This window comes from Marmota monax, unplaced genomic scaffold, assembly GCF_021218885.2.
Source record: "Marmota monax isolate L192 unplaced genomic scaffold, Marmota_monax_Labrador192_F-V1.1 WCK01_AAM20220418_F8-fsc00130, whole genome shotgun sequence".
NCBI lineage: Eukaryota > Metazoa > Chordata > Mammalia > Rodentia > Sciuridae > Marmota > Marmota monax.
In genome coordinates this window covers 240001-256869 of record NW_026693244.1, presented here as the reverse complement: position 1 = coordinate 256869, position 16869 = coordinate 240001, and the positions used below count along the sequence as shown (strand labels likewise).

Below are 16869 nucleotides of genomic sequence, written 5' to 3'. Positions count from 1 at the left end.
AAATCAACTGAAAAATACCAGAACAATTTTTCAATCCATGAAGGGGGTATAAAGTTCATTGGAAAAATGTAAAACTGACATTCTCATAAGAGAAATAAAGACAATAATTGTCAACATTGGCACATTTATTAACACTATTCTTGCTATTACCACTGGTAACACATAATGAACCCTCTACTCTATATGTTAAGCTCTTTCCCCTACTTACCTTTGTAAAGAAGTGACTACTATTTTCAGTTTATATGGAAAGGAAGTTGAGACTAAATAATTCATTGAACATCACATAACTGAATCACATATCTGATCACATAACTGTGGCTGAATCAAAAATTGAAGGTAAATTTATTTCATTTTTTAAAAAATTCTACTTTAGCCACCATACCAGGATGACTTTCCCTAGCCACCAGTTTGTTCAGAGGTTATATACACAAGTAAAATGAAATGGAATAAATTTTCTGATAAGTTGGACAGCTGATTTCAAACTAGGATCTGATTTCCCTTGTTGGTTTTATTTTTCCTTTTCTACTTGTGCAGATGTTAGCAATGTCTTTGCATCTGCCAGATAAATTGACCAGCAAATTTCTTCAGTGAATACATCATTTATGCCTGCCATGACTGATGGACTAGTTCTCTGTGGCCAAATATCTCTGAGGACTATGAACTGCCTTGGTAGACTGGGACAGCCATTCCAATTTGACTACATTCAGCTTTGGGTTTTAGTTTTAGACCTACTCCTTATTTTAGTTTATCATTTTTAGCTTCAAATTCTAAAAAAAAATCAATTTTATACTTAGTTTAAACATTTAAAACAGTAATGGCAATGGTTGACTCACCATTGCCCAAACTGGTCCACCTTCCATGATGAAGCCAAGGATGAGGCCACAGCCCAGGTAGCAGATCTATATTGCTCTGAGTCTATTCTCATGGAGAATAGCATTCACCTTTTACTATCTACAGTTCCTGAATTTTGGGACTTCCTTCCATCTCTTCCTTAAAAACTGTTTTTTTTTTTAACAGAAAGAATAAAAGTGACCCAACTCTAGAGGTCTAGCCTTTGGGCCACAAAGAGCTCCAGGAGCAGTGACAATGTCACTAAGGTCATGCCCAAATCTAACCTGCTAGAAGCAGGAGACAGGGAGGAGCTAGCCATGAAATTACAGTTTCTGCAAACAATGAGGCTGCTGGGAAATCAGCATGAATGGGAAACTCCAGAAGCACTGAATGGAAGGAAGAACAGGAAAATGGCAGGAGCAAGGAAAGTAAATGGGAAGGTCTGAACTTAACAAGGTAAATTAAGGCCTAAAGTTGCTGAGGGGCTGAAGGCACAGAACAGAGAACATCCCAGAGACTGGTGTATGTGCTCATGTACAATCATAGCTGGGAATTTCAGCTGACACCCACCCATGTTGAAACTGTATTATCAAGGTCCCTGATGGCCTACACTATATCCTCTGCTTGCTGTCTGCATATAAAGACATACTTTTCCATGATGTCACATCCAATGACTGGACCATATTCTTCTACCTGGGCCTGAAGCTCCTTGTTGGTACAGGTGGGACTGATATTACCCAAAAGCAACTTTGTTGAGGTTTTGCTGTTACTATTGGCTTCCACATTAATATTCACTCCAGAAAGCTGGTAGTGGGACAGATTGCTTAAAGCACACTCAGGGGACATTTTTGTCTTCTATGTTCACAAAGTCATAGTTCTTAAGTCATGTCACATTCTAACACCTTCCCTGCTGCTTGAGGACTGAGTGGGTCTCTTGCTTGTGGCCTCCCTGGGCAGATGTACAATAAACTGTTTTACCAATTTAACCCAGCCACATGGAAATCAGCAGGGCATCTTCCTTGTGGTGCAGATGCTGCTTGGGATTTCTATATAAGAAGCAAATAATGAATAAACCAAGTAAAATAGTATAGATGGAAAAGATGTTGTTTATTACCTAAAATTAATCTGATCAGCAAAAGAAGCAATAGAAGGTTTCAATCTTTCTCTTTGAGCCTACAGGTGCAGACTAATTCTTTTACACATTATATTCTTCTCCTTCATTAAATACTTCTTGTTCTACATTGCAAACTCCTCCTCAAACTCTTCCCCAGGTCTTCCCCTAGAAATAGTTCATTAGGACTTTCTCTTTGTTTAATTTTCATGTAGTTTTCCTACTTTTATTCTGTTGCCATAGGTGAAGTTTTAATTTCTGGGCACTTATTTCTATGAGTAGAATAAGTGTGGTATAGTTGAATCCCAGCTCTTAACTGTGTTTGATCTGATTTTAACGATGTTGTTAGCTCTTTTCACTTCTGTGGTTTAAAGATTGCCAATCATTCCACAGCCCTGCCTTTTTCTACTCTTGCTGTCTCTCTTTCTTCTCAAGGTGTAATGTGTCTGCACTCTGATAAATTATCAAGTTTAATTCCTTCTGTTTACCTAGCTCACTTTGATTCCTTTCTCTTCATTCTAAATCAGACAATCCTTCGATCAATATGTTCTACTTAAGAGGAACTGGTTTCAAAGCTCAGTTTCTTAGTTCATATCTGAAAAGGAGTGGAATTACTGTTGAAAAACTCTCTCTTCTATGCAATACCTGCTATGTACCTAGAGAAGATTCAGATCATACATTTAGATTGCTCAAGAGATATGGATTCTCTGTGTGATCTCTTCTTGTTTTCAGTAATAACACCAAAATGTCATGGGTAATTTGGTGGACAGAACACCCCAAAATTTCTGCTTAGTGATGAGTGAAAACTTCCAGTGGAAATTCAGCTCTTTGATTGATCAGGACTAACTTTGAAATTATAAATAGGTTTTGAGAAAGGGCATTACTGGTAAATTGCATTTCCAAGAAACATATTTATGAAAAAAAAATGATATATATGTGAAACAAGATGGATTTCACAGACCTATTTTAGTTTCATAGAGCCAAGCAGACTTGCAAGCCCTCAAAAAGTATTTTGGTTCCTCATTTTACTTACTAGAAAGCTGATGTTAGAAAGGCAAATTGACTTTTCTAAGACTACCTACTTTTTGAGTATCAGAGTTCAGATTGGTGTTTTCTTAGTATAATATTCATGGTTTACTTATCCTACCAAGGGCCGGATCATAGATGTGCTTCCACTTGAAGTTACTTGGGGATATTTACTGCAGCTCACTTTAATCAGGTCAATTTAAATACTATTCCCATGACTTCTGAGGACTTTGGAACTTTCAAAGTGAATCTAAGTCCCTGGAGATAAATGACTACAAATCTAGAGAGTCCCGATCAAGATCGTTTCCACAGAACTTGATATTCTAAAAGGTAAAAATAACCCTATTTCATCTTCATTGTAGGACTGCAAGTCATGGGAAAGAAGCACGCTATGAATATTTATGGATTCATGGAAGTACGTCTTAGGTTTGGTTTCCCTGAAAGCAGATCCTGAGACAGAAGCTTGAATAGAAGTAATTTCTTTGAGAGATGTTCCAGGAAGTGCTGGTTGGGAATGGGGCTGTGAGCCAAGAAAGGGTATTTTGTTACTATAGGTAAGTAGGGCTCAGTGCCTAGTGAGGACCTCTGAAATGTTGTGTAGAATATGCCTCAGTGTTGTTCTACTCAAGGGAAGCTGTGGTACTTTTTTTTGTTTTTTACCAAGGCTTCTGGGTGATTGAGTTTCTCTTGGGAGTGGGTACTTTGGGTCGGCTCTGAGTAATAGCTTTACTCTGGTTCCTATGGCATTGGTCCCATTGAAATGCATTGGTATGGTGAGTGCTGAGGGTGTATGGAAATGAACAGTGATGGGGATAGGCAAGATTAAAGCATGCAAGCTCAAGGGAATCAACCAAAGGAATGTTGAATCTCATGATACTTTCCTCAGAAAAACGAGTCTGGGTTTAATGGGTATCATCAGCATGTCACTGGCTTGTCTTAAAGATGGAGATTCTGTGGATTTTTTTTGTATAATATTGAAGCTGACATACATTCTCTGAATATTCTTGCAGGGTATCCCTAAATATTCATAGTAAACTTTTGGTAAGAACTTTATGTAGAGCTTCTTGTTTTATAAACATGACAGATTTGGAGAGTGAGAGCCAGAGGAGGAGTTGACAGAGGGATAACTAGACAGCTGAACATCAGTGGATTGCACATACATGAATTGAAGCTAACAATAAAATGTTTAAAATCTGTAAAATATGACGTAAATTAATATTTTGAGAAATGTCTTATCATGGTTAATATCTTAAAATCTTATTTTTTAAAACCAAAATGGGAATTTGAAAGATTGAATCAAGAATGCAAAGAAACAGCCAATGAATGAAGACACCTAAATCTGAGTGGCTCAACACATCCTCTAAAAGGCATAAAAATGAGCTAAATTAATGATTAAAGCCCTGCAAATCCCATTCTTGTGAATGACTACAAGTTACAGCAAAGTTCAATGTCTTTATAAATAGAAAAATAAACATTAGCCTTCAGTAGAGTTATTTTTAACTTCCTACCCCAATATTTTCAGAGACCAAAATGTTAAAAATATGTACAAAAGAAAACAGAGAATTTTAGGGAAACACTTATGGAGAGATAAAAGTAAAAAGCATGGAAAATAACCTTTTGAAACTGCATAGAGCAAAAAGAAGAAAGCAGGCAAATAAGAAAAGAAAAGAAAGAAAAAAAAGATGCTAACTTTTCCCATTTGTCTCTAACACTAAAATAGGCATTCTGCTTTGTTTCACTGAAAAAGAGGGTGATCTAGAACAAGGGATTCTGTAAACCTCCCAGATTATCATTCCTGGCTACCATTCCTGCAGAGATGCAAGCTCACTTCATCTATATTGAGAAGAAAAAAGAATTTTATCAAAACATTTTACCCAATGAAAATTGTCTCTAATAAAACCACCATAAACCAGAAGAACCCTGTCATATAGCTCATGAACTAAATCAGACATCCTCAAACATTTGACAATATGAGAAAAATGTGCCTTGAATAACTTTTCTAAGAGCAAGGCAGATACGAAAAGAGACTTGACAACTAAATGGAAATGTGGGATTTGGGATTGTACCTCCACTCTTTTATGGAAGACATTATATGAGCATTTGTTTTTTTATTTGCAAGTGAATAATTAGAAAAAGAGACATAAGCTGTTCAATAAATAATAAATAAAAACGTAATAAAGGTCAATGAAGAAAATCAAAACAACCACCAAAAGAATGAAAATTAAAGAAAGAAAAGGGTCAGAAAAAGTGCTTGGAATGGGAAAATGGAAAAAAGGCAAATATCCAATATATGAATAACTGAAGTCCCCAAAAGGAGAAAAAAAAAATCAATGGAACAGAAGATTTAGAATAGCAATCTATGAAGATTTTACAAAAATAAAAGAAAACTTGCATTTGTACATTGCCTACTGGGTACTCTCAACTTACATAATGTGAGTGATTAAATCTGAGGCATATCTTAGTAAAACTTTTGGATTGTAAAGTTCAAGAACATCCCAGTGTTCTAAAACAAAGGATCTAATCAGTTGCAAAAGCAAGAAACTTAAAGAAAAGCAACAATAAGGCAGTAGTTTCAAGAAATTCAAGAAAGATATTTGCAATCTGAGGATTTTATTATATTTAGCCAAGACATTCTTCAAATATCAAGACATAAAAAAATCATTTGAAACATATAAAAACATGATGAATTCTGAGTAAATGCTGAGAAAATACAGAACAAATGCTATAGATTGTAAAATTGCAGAGTTGAGACTAAAGATATTAATCATATCAATACATATGAATAAGCTTAGCCAAATTAAAACATAAAAATTATTTTCAATTCGGCTAACAAACCAAGTTCCAACTATACACTTTAGAAAAGTATATATCCAAACCAAAGCAATTCAGAAATGCTCAAAGGGATAAATCAAAGTATAATAGGAAAATAAAAAGCATAGTAGGAAAAAGAGACAGTGAGCAGCAAAAGATACTGATATTTCTGTTACAGATGCATGTGTCACTGTGATCACAAGGATCACTGTGATCACATCAACTCGAATTAAGAGATATTTTAGCAAATAATTGACCTGAACTCTTCAAAATTTTCAAAATGTCAAGGTAATAGAAAACAACAAATTGAGGAATTGTCCAAATTTAAGGAAACAAAAAGAAACTTGACAACTAAATGGAAATGTGGAATTTTGGATTGTACCTCCACCCTTTTATGGAAGACATTGTTATGGGAATAGATTATATTAATAAGGCTCAGATAAAATGAAAATATTGTATCGATGAGGATTTCCTAAAATTGACACTATGTTCAATTGCTATGGTTACGTAAATGGATATACTTGTTCTTAGGAAATACACACTGAAGTATGCAGTTAAAAAAATCTTCATATCTGTCCAATTTACTGTCCAATGGCTCTGAAAAAATATAATAGCATATATGTAAGTGTATGTGTAAAATGTCCAATCATTCTTTATACTATTCTTGTGACATGATTTCCATAAATTTTAAGCTTATTTTGAAATAGTAAAACACAAAATTATATTCAAGGGAGATATACAGATTAATTTAGGTATTTGTAGCCATTGGAAGAATTTGAGAATTTTTTTCTCAAGTTTTATTAGGTTATAAAACTTATCATTTGGGAAGAATCTTTTATCAAGGGCTTAGTTATTAGGCTATGATTGGCTGCAAATGCTACCATGTTTAAAATAGTGTTAGTCTCAGATTCCACCTCTTGGGTCCCCTTCTTCCTCCGGGAGAAGTCTTTTCTGCTGTCCTTTAATAAACTTCTAATTTCTACTCTGAAAAAAAAAAATAAAGTAAAATAGTGTTAGTCTTAAGGAGAAGATGTACCTTCAATTTAATTAAAGTGACTTTGACTCTCTGGAAAGAATCATAGCAAAGGCGGAGAGAGCAAGGCCTCCTTGGATGTGGTTGCTTTGGCAGGTTTTCTGAGAGGCTGTTTTCATGCTTATATGCTAAATACAAGCTTTTAAAAATATAAGATCTTCTGGAATTTCTAAATTTAACAAGTACATTTCTGCTGAATTATAGAACTCAATGGTGAATTCAACAAAAGTAAAGCCAAGGACTCTTGGAAGTAATAGTTTGTGAAGCGATGTTTCTTAGGCAGTATGGTCAAGTTGCTATCCAAAGATACTTTCTTTTTTATTGACTTAAAAAGAATCAAGACATTAAATGATGGATAAAAATATGTTTATGGGGGTGGGGCTGTAGCTCAGTGGTGGAGCACTTGCTTACCATGTGTGAGGCACTGGGTTTGATCCCCAGCACCACATAAAAATAAAATAATAAAAAAAAATAAAGGCAGGCTGTCCATCTACAACTATAAATAAATAAATAAATAAATAAATAAATAAATAAATAAATAAAAATGTTTATGAACTTCCAGATCCAATATAAAATTAAGGTCAAATGATATTTGACAGAGTCACTTTACTCATTTAGCTATGGGGAAAAAAAGGAATGCAAAATATGTAGATATTTCACTTTATGGTCCTTCATTTTATTTTTCTTTAGTCTATAATTGTTATATTTAAAATATCCAGGAAAGATTTTTAGTTTTTTTAAAGCTTAAAAGATACAGAAAAAAAGTACAGAAGCTAGATCACTGAATAGCTATGATTCTACTACCTAAACTAATAAATATTAACCTTTTCTTATTTTTACTTCAGACATATTCTTAATCAAAGAAACACTATTTAAAGGTGGATTGGTTACATTTATTTCCTGTAGCCCCATTTCTGCCTCTCCTTCCCCCAATTACTATCATGAATTTTGTAAATATTCTGGGAGTCCATGTTTATTACATGTTTATCCATAAATTTTATTTATATATACATACATATATGCATGTGTGTAGTATATAACATGATATATATATATATATATATATATATATATATATATATATATGTGTTTTCAAAATTCGTTATGTGGATATTAAAATATTCATATGTTGTATGACAGTCCTATATTTCACTAAATATTGGTATGGGAGCAGTTCAATGGGACTATACTTAATTCTAGTTATTTCACTTTAATTGCTTTATAATATATTAGTGTTTAAACTACAACTTAGCTACCACTGTGTCTCTGTGAATGGAGATTAATTGCCCACTCTTAATTTTTGTCATTATAATCAACGTTGTAATTAGCAATTGGTACATGACTTTGGGACTAGGTAGATAAGTTTTTTTCCTCTGTAAATACACACCTAAAAGTAGACGTGTCAAGTTTAGTAGATAATGTTGTGCTTCAGAACAGTTCAAAGACATACTTGCCCTTCAAAGCAGTTATACAAATGTATACTCATCACCTATGATTTTTGAGTCCTTGTTTCCCTAGAAACTTGCCAATATTTGGAACTGCCAAAGTGTATATTTTTGGAAATTTTATGATTATGACAGGTGTCTCATTGTTTTAATTTTGTATTTTCTTGATCATTAAAGAAGCTGAGAACTTTTCCATGTTAATTAGATTTCCTAAAATGTGCATTGCCTGATCATACCCTTTGTCTATTTTCCAGGGATTAAAAGGATTGTTTTGTTTCATACATATTATATTGAATTTCTTTTATGATTTAGATGCTAAACATTTGTCATATATGTATGTGTGTGTATATATATACACACATATATGTGTATGCATATACAGCAAATATTTTCTATTTGTGGCTTGGTTTTAACTTTAATCATGTCCTATGTTCTATGTGAATTTCAACATCAGTTTATTTTATTAAGATACTTAAATGGATATTTCATTGAATTTTTAACTTAGTATTGACATCTTCCATATTATGACTTTATATCTAACATCATGTATGCTTTATATCTTCATTTACTTAGATTATATTTCATGTTCTTAAATATGATGAATTTAATTTTACCTATTTGTTAATTATTCCTAAGTGCATTATGCATTTGTTGCTATTATGAATATTTTGTTTTACATTTCTTAGTTATTGCTGATAATAAATATGAATGCTCTTGTTTTATTCTTAAATATAATTCACAGCATTTCTAAATTCTCTTATTAGTCCTAATGGTTTATAGATACTCTTTCACTTTTTCATGCAAATAATATTTCCTGCACATAATATTACTTTTGCTTTAACTTTTCAATTATTATTTCTCTAGTTCTTTGTCTCAAACTTAATGCCTTTGGTATGATATTGATTTGGGGGAATGTTCCCAAAGTTTCACCAATAGGAGTGGTTTTTGGTTACTGCTATAAATCTTGCCTATAGCCATTTTATCAGGCAAAGGACATGCTTTTTATGAGTAAAGTCTGAAAATTTTGTTTTATTGTAAATACATGTTGGATTTTATAATGAGTTTGTTTGAATGAAAAATCATATGGTTTTTCCTTCCCAAGGGGGCATATGACTGAGGCTGAGGCTGAGGCTGGCCTAGTAGAACAAAGGAAAGACTTTTAGCCCATATTTTGTTTTACTGTTTTTTGTTTACTTGTATGTATATATGTAAGTGTGTATTTACTTATTTTTCTAATAGATACAAAAATATTTCCTCAGTTTCTACAAGAAGTAGCTCTGAGGAATAAGGTAGTAAAAAGAGAACTTAAAAGTGAACCAAAAGTTAAAAAGTGGATGCTAATCCTCAAAGTCCTGTGTCTGCAGCACACCCTGACTCCATCCTTGTTAGAACTGTTAATATTCTTAACTTTTAATTTTTAGTTTGAATGATAGCTCATGTGCATCCCAAAGCGAAAGGAGGGTTTGTGATAGACCTCAATACCACTGCTAGTAATTCAGAAAACAAATGTAGCAAGTTTGGAAGTTGACAAGGAACAAAGATGTTGATGAAATACAAAAATAAAATTCTATAGTGCTAAGAATACATTTAAAAAACTCTATAAAAATGGGGTCCTTTCTGTTTCAGGATAGAGATGGTGGTCTTTTCTCCATCTCATATTCAATACATTTTGAAGTAGATTAATTAACCACCTGGGTAATGGAAGAAGGAGATTTGTGTATTAGATGGAGTCTGCAGAAGGCATAGACTCTAGAGTAGCTACCCACTGTGGTGTGAAACAAGGTACTTGGCTTTTCTAAGCCTCAGTTTTCTGACTTCTAAATTAAATAATACAGAAAAGCACATAGCAGTGTCTGGCATGTAATAAGTGTTCAATAAATGTTAGTGATTATTGTTATTATTGAGAGGAAAATAATCCTTTTTAAAGTTAGCTCTCCAGATACAGAGATTTGAAATCTAATGTAGTTCTGTCATAGCTATTGACAGATTTTCTTCTAAAAGGAGTTAAGTTCCAGTTAGCGCTGAAACTTTTCTAAATGTTGGAAAACCTTTAATAACTCTCTCATGTAAGTACAAAATGAAAATGTCAGCTTGAGGCAAAGAGAGCAGGGAGGTAGAGTGGTTATCTTTAAAAGTAAAGCAGCAAATTTAAGAGCAATTTGACACTGTCCCTTGCTGTGACAAGCTAGCTGTTAAACAACCAAATGATGGCAAAAAAGAAATGAAATGATGCCTGATGCCTGGCCATTTTGGTTCAGTTAAAGACCATGACTCAGTGATAATAGGGAGTGCAAAACACCAGTAAAATATGGAAGGTTGCTGCCTTGAAGAAAAGCACAACTGGAGGTTGGTCAAGTACAGACCACCACCGACAATGGGAAAGTTACTTAGACCAAGGGGTATTGACTAAGTGAATAGATGCAGGCAGATTGCTACATGAACTGCTAAAACTACAATTACACCTTGGTTCTTGGAAACCACCTAATTAGTACAATTTCCAGATGGGTGGAACTGTCCTCCTATCAGAAAGTGTCAAAGGATTTTCAAGTGATTAAGACTTGACTCTGAAGCCAGGCTTCTTGGGTTGCAAATCCCTCATCTATTGTTTAATGGATGTGTGACCTGGCAAGTTACTTCATTTAGACCTTCAGTTTCCTCCTCTTCAAAGGGGGAATAAAAATATTCTCTATATCATAAAGTTGCTGAAAATAGAAAAAGAACTAACATGTGTAAAACACTTAGAAAAATGCTAGATATGTGCAATTTACTAAATATTAGTTATTGATACCCTTATTAAAAACAAAGGAGACTGTAGTTTCTGATTGTTTGGGATGTTTGTTTGTGTAGAGGTGGGGACTAGGCCAAGTGTTTCAAATCATTAGGCATCTGACCTTCAGGAAGCCAGTTTCCCTACAAACAGCAGAGTAGCAGCAGTTCATGGGTACAATAGTTGTGGCCAGTGTCTGAATGTGAAATCCAGTCTGTTGTTCTATGTGGGACTGAACACATCTTGCTATATTGAACATCAGTGCTCATATAGGAAGTTTGGTCTGAGGCACAGAGCCAAAAGGCAGATATTTGGACATTTGAGATGTAAAAATAACTTTGGATTTCTGACAGAGGGAGTGTGTGGTGTTATGTTTTAGATATTAGGTGTCTCCCCAATACTCACATGTTAGACAATGTTAGGAAGTTTAGAGGTGAAATGATTGGGTTATGAGATCCTTTCATTCCTTGAACAAATATTTATGAAGCATCTGTTATAGTTTAGATGTGAGGTGTCCCCCAAAAGCTCATATGTGGTGAAATAATGCAAGAAAGTTTAGGGGTGATATAATTGGGTTAGAATAGCCTTAACCCAATCAGTGCGTTAACCTAGTTGAATGGATTAAGTAGGTGGTAACCATAGGAAGATAGGGCATGGCTGGAAGATGTAGGTCATTAGGGGTGGTGCCTTTGGGATATATTTTGTCTCTGGTGAGTGAAGCAGTCTCTCTCTGCTTCCTGATTGTCATGTCCTGAGCTGCTTTTCTTCACCATACTCTTCCACCATGAGTAGTGTAATGGAGGAATGGAATTGTCCACCTAGGGACTGAGACTTCTGAAACCAGGAGCCTCAAATAAACTTTTCCTCCTCTAAAATTGTGGTCTTTTGACCACAATGGCAAAAAAAGCTGACTATCCTGTGAATATCAAATAGATAGAAATAATATTATTTTGATTTTGTCTTCTTCTTAGCACCTGATTCATTGTGAGAAGATCAGAATATCATACATCAGGTACAAGGGAGCCACAAATAGAAGAAAGTTGAAAGTTTAAGTTTTGTTTATTTACATACATTTTTCTTTTTATGTAAGTAAGTAAAGATGAAATAATTCCTGAAAGCATTTGTATCTCTTAGACCTGAGGGATTAAGGAAAGTCTCCAGGAGGAAGCAACTCAAATTTTGAAGCTGAAGGTTGAGTGAAATGGCCGGAAGAGGGGATGAGGTAGAACATGTCAGGCAGAGGGAAGAGGAAAGTGTTCTTGACCACAAACATCCTTCTTGAATATTGCTTCACCCCAATACCACCATCATTTGTTTCATGCTGATTTTTTCCAGAGACATTGCTTTGCAAGACAGCAATGATATTGGGGCACTCCAGCTCTCTAACTTCTGAAATAGAAACACTGCCAATTATACAGGAAATGTCTAGGGACCCTGATGGGCCAAGATACAGGGGCCTTCCCATAGGCCCCCTGCATGGAGAACTAGAGTAGCATTGATTGTATCATATTACAAAGGTTTCATCTCTCCTACTACTGGACACTTAACTGCCTGATGACAAGGACTACATCTTATACTCAGCACCTGGCATAGCGCCTGGTACATACGTAATGTGTTCTTTATGATGTTGGTTGAATGAACAAATCTTTGCGAATAACACTTGTGTGACCTTTTCTGAAAGCTTGCCAAGAATGGAAACAACTTCCTGACAGACTTTCCTTCTTGAGCTTCGGTGGCCCTTTTATTGCCTTCAGAAGAAAAGATGTCCGTCTTCATTTAATTGGTGCAGCCAATTTGGAAAGCAGTATGGAGATTTCTTGGAAAGCTGGGAATGGAGCCACCATTTGACCCAGCTATTCCCCTTCTCAGTCTATTCCCTAAAGACCTAAAAAGAGCATGCTACAGGGACACTGCTACATGGATGTTCATAGCAGCACAATTCACAATAGCAAGACTGTGGAACCAACCTAGATGCCCTTCAATAGACGAATGGATAAAAAAAATGTGGCATTTATACACAATGGAGTATTACTCTGCATTAAAAAATGACAAAATCATAGAATTTACAGGGAAATGGATGGCATTAGAGCAGATTATGCTAAGTGAAGCTAGCCAATCCCTAAAAAACAAATGCCAAATGTCTTCTTTGATATAAGGAGAGTAACTAAGAACAGAGTAGGGTCGAAGAGCATGAGGAGAAGATTAACATTAAACAGGGATGAGAGGTGGGAGGGAAAGGGAGAGAGAAGGGAAATTGCATGGAAATGGAAGGAGACCCTCAGAGTTATACAAAAGTACATACAAGAGGAAGTGAGGGGAAAGGGAAAAATAATACAAGGGGGACAAATGAATGACAGTAGAGGGGGCAGAGAGAGAAGAGGGGAGGGGAGGGGAGGGGGGATAGTAGAGGATAGGAAAGGCAGCAGAACACAACAGACACTAGTATGGCAATATGTAAATCAATGGATGTGTAACTGATGTGATTCTGCAATCTGTATATGGGGTAAAAATGGGAGCTCATAACCCACTTGAATCAAAGTGTGAAATATGATATATCAAGAACTATGTAATGTTTTGAACAGCCAACAATAAAAAATTAAAAAAAATAAAAAATAAATGCTAAGTTCATAAACTTTGCTCCAGCATGTGCCTTGTTCTTTTAAATGAACTCTATTTTTTTTTTTTTATTTTTCTCTTGCTCAAATAGAAGATCCATCCTCTAGGGACCGGCTTTCATTTATTTGGATGAAGCTATTTCAACTCTCCTTTCTCCAGTGCTCCTTTCCTTTCTCCAAATCTCCCTTCCAATTGGTTGTTTTCCTCTCCTTTATATGAACAAAATTCTTCATATATCGTTCTTATAGCAGTTTCATATTGAATGTTATATTTTTGCTATGTTTTTCTTTCTTACAACCCCATGAGCTCTTAGGAGGCTCAAAGAGGTTATGATTTATTCACTTTTGTAGCTTAGCAGGAGGCAAACATATTGTAGTAGACACATACAGAATTTCCACTAATATCTTCTTGATCACCCCTCTGCGTTTAGCTTCACTGGGGAGCAGATGTCTCTGTAGGCTTCTGCTCACTGTAGTCAACAGCCTCTAGCCTCTCTTTCGTCCTGGATTCCTCTGAATTTAAGACACTGGACAGGGAGTGGGAAAGGAAATGGAGAATGCTTCCTTAGCCTTGAGAGCATATGGAGCTTAGAAGAATGGAAGAAGAACCATAGGTTGTCTTTCCACCTATGGTAAAGTGGAGTTTTCAGATAATTGCTTCTTTCAAATAATTTCTCCTTCAGGGAGAAAATTCTAGGGAACAGGCTTGTGCATCTCTAAGAGTCCCAGAAGGATCAAGGCCCGGTGTCCACAGTGATGTCCTTAATAATGCACTCTCACATTCATTGATTTCCCTCCATTTTATTTCCTTCTTTCTCTCTGCCCTCACTTCTGTTCCTTGGGATCACATCCCAAAGACATTACTTGTACCCAATTCTTTGCCTTAGATTCTGCTTTTGAGGGAACTAAGTTAAAACATATATAGCACATACAAATATTTTTAGAATGAAATAAGAAATGATGAGTAAACCAATGAGGTAATGAATGAAGGGGTAAATGGTTATTTATGTTCATAGTCAAAGGAATTCTGCTCCTTTTTTGTTTACCCTAATGCAGAGAATGCATGCTGGAAATCCGTAACCTGTTTGATGGCTTTACTAGAGAAGTCAGGCTGCTTGTTTCTCTCCTGCCTCTGCCTCAGAGAGGCCAGTGTAGGCCTCTACATGAACTTCCTGTTGCTCACAGTTCCTAAACTTGAAGTAGTTTGTTTCATATTAAAGATGTGAGAATTGAAGCCCCAGGGTATGACCAAATTAGCCTCAGGCCAACAATAGCAGACCCAAGTGAGTATTTTTTTTCACAGCTTGATTAGAAGAACTGGCATCTGAGAAGTGGAGGATTATTACATCTGATTTCCAGGAGAGCAGCTGGGGCATTATTTTCCAGCAGGCTCACCACAGAGAAGTGCCCAGGTTGACAGCACAGTTCTTCACTTCAACCCAGATTTGGCCTCCCGGCCTGAGTACCTTTCCAATGCTGGAGCCCTTAGCTCCCCAGCAGCCTCCAGATGTAGACGGGAGGGAGTTGCCTGAACTGCTTTTCCTCCTTTGACGGATTCCTTCACCTGGAGTGATTCTGCTGCCTCTTTGAAATTTGCCTCTAAATTTAGATTTTCTTAATTTTACTTAGTTTCAAAAGTGCCTAAGGACCTCTTGGGTTTGTGTGAGAATCAAGAAGGAAGGTTTATACATGACAGGAAAGGGGCAGCTTTTTCATAAATGCTTACTTCTACAGGCCTCTTGAAAACTGGTATCAGAATAATGCAGGGGGCTGGTTAAAATATATAGATCCTGGGGACCTACACTAGAACTACCCAATCAGAACCCCTAGCAGTTGTGGCCTGGGAGCCTGCATTTCCAGTTCTTTAAGAGATTTTGATGTCCACTCAGATTTGAAAAACACTTTAATTTGTTCCTTCTATAATGATTTATCCTCTTTTTTCAACACGATGGTGAACAAGATTCATTCCAATATCTATTTCTGTACAGCTTTTGAGAGAAACCAGAACTAAAGCAGATTTGCTATGCAGTTTTTCTCATTAAATACAAGGTCAAAGAGGTAATTACTCATTTACTTACCATAGTAGGTGACTACAGAGATATTCCCATTCATGACATATTCTGTTGCAGCTGGTTGGTTATTTTCCTCTTCCTCTCCCAGGAGGGAAAGTCTTCTGACCTGGGTAGCAAAGACCAACCTCTGCATTCTGTTTCAAGCCAAGGGTAAGGCGGCAGCTCTGAGTTATCAGTAATTCTTTACCTTTTTACTCATTAGAATCACCCGGAGAGCTCAAAAAACACCAACACTCAGGCCTAATTCTTTAGAAATTCTGATACCTGTCTATTTAGAAAGTTCTCTATGTGAGCTTCTAGCAAGATAACCACCATGTAGCAGTAAGGGCTTGGGCTTACGCATGGATTTCAGGTCAGGATTTTCATTGGTGGAAAAGATGGGGATGAGTATGTCAGGTTGAAGTAACCATAAACAATTAAATTGAGGCATGAACATATGGAGGGATCTAGAAGGTAAATATATTCAAATTTGGTCAGATTTCACCTCCAGAAAATGTATATGGATACATGTACCAGATATTCAGTTTCTCATGGAAGACCTTTATGAAGATATGATGTTAGCATTTATGAGGTGACATTTGAAACTTACTTCTAAACTTTGGCAAAATATCAGGAAATATGTAATTTACTAAATTACTTGACAATAAATTCCTTCCACTTTTGCTATCAAGAAAAATCTGTATCTCCTTCTGTAATTTTCATGCTTCCTTTAACTAGACAAAGACAATTTTATTTTAGACCTTTGCTACTAACAAACTCAATATTAATTTTTGTGCTTGATTACAGAAACTCAAACCAGTCTTCAGGTAAAATTTTCTCTGTTCTTCATATTATTTTCTTCTTTTGAATTTCCCTTCCCTTTCCTTACTTTTCTTTTCCTGACACTATTTTTCTTAGGCTGACCTCAAATTCCTGGGCTCAAGTGATTCTCCTGCCTCAACTTGTAGTAGTCGGAACTACAGGCGCATGCCACTGTACCCAGCTTGATATTTATTTTTTTAATCTGTATCTTGATAAACCTGTTTAATATGGATCTTAACATAATAATATATCTAATTCTTGTTGGAAATAGACAAACATAACTCTAATATCCATTTGCAGTTTACACGTGCATGCATCTATTCAGAACTAAGCTGTGAAGGATTATATGACATGACT

General features: G+C 35.6%; 1 pseudogene; it reads right to left on the bottom strand.

The window, feature by feature from the left end:
• Positions 1-1386: 1386 nt before the first annotated feature.
• LOC124100626 (RNA-binding protein 4-like) lies at positions 1387-1809 on the bottom strand (annotated as a pseudogene).
• Between the last annotated feature and the right edge of the window lie 15060 nt (positions 1810-16869).